This window comes from Arachis stenosperma, chromosome 2 (assembly GCF_014773155.1).
Source record: "Arachis stenosperma cultivar V10309 chromosome 2, arast.V10309.gnm1.PFL2, whole genome shotgun sequence".
Lineage (NCBI taxonomy): Eukaryota > Viridiplantae > Streptophyta > Magnoliopsida > Fabales > Fabaceae > Arachis > Arachis stenosperma.
Genome location: NC_080378.1, coordinates 54,492,230 through 54,493,035, shown reverse-complemented (window position 1 = coordinate 54,493,035; position 806 = coordinate 54,492,230). Strand labels below are relative to the sequence as shown.

The 806-nt window shown below is 40.7% G+C and overlaps 1 non-coding gene across 1 annotated transcript; it reads right to left on the bottom strand.

The window, feature by feature from the left end:
- Positions 1-339: 339 nt before the first annotated feature.
- Positions 340-447, bottom strand: LOC130964993 (small nucleolar RNA R71). Its single transcript, XR_009081054.1, has one exon. It is a non-coding gene; the product is annotated as a small nucleolar RNA R71 (small nucleolar RNA).
- Between the last annotated feature and the right edge of the window lie 359 nt (positions 448-806).

Here is an 806-nt window from a genome sequence, read left to right as displayed (position 1 = left end):
ACTCCCGACTTCTATGGGAGAAGCATCTCTATCCCTGCCATTGGAGCAAACAACTTTGAGCTTAAGCCTCAATTAGTTTCTCTAATGCAACAGAATTGCAAGTTCCATGGACTTCCATTGGAAGATCCTCATCAGTTCTTAGCTGAATTCTTGCAAATCTGTGACACTGTCAAGACTAATGGGGTTGACCCTGAGGTCTACAGACTAATGCTATTCCCTTTTGCTATAAGAGACAGAGCTAGGACATGGTTGGACTCACAACCTAAAGAAAGCCTGGACTCATGGGAAAAGCTAGTCAATGCCTTCTTGGCAAAGTTCTTTCCACATCAAAAATTGAGTAAGCTTAGAGTGGAAGTCCAAACCTTCAGACAGAAGGAAGGTGAATCCCTCTATGAAGCTTGGGAAAGATACAAACAATTGATCAGAAAATGTCCTTCTGACATGCTTTTTGAATGGAGCATCATAGGTATTTTCTATAATGGTCTCTCTGAACTGTCCAAGATGTCATTGGATAGCTCTGCTGGAGGATCTCTTCATCTGAAGAAGACGCCTACAGAAGCTCAAGAACTAATTGAAATGGTTGCAAATAACCAATTCATGTACACTTCTGAAAGGAATCCTGTGAACAATGGGACAAATTAGAAGAAAGGAGTTCTTGAGATTGATACTCTGAATGCCATTCTGGCTCAGAACAAGATATTGACTCAACAAGTCAATTTGATTTCTCAAAGTCTGTCTGGAATGCAAAATGCACCAAGCAGTACTAAGGATGCTTCATCTGAAGAAGAAGCTTATGATCCTGAGAA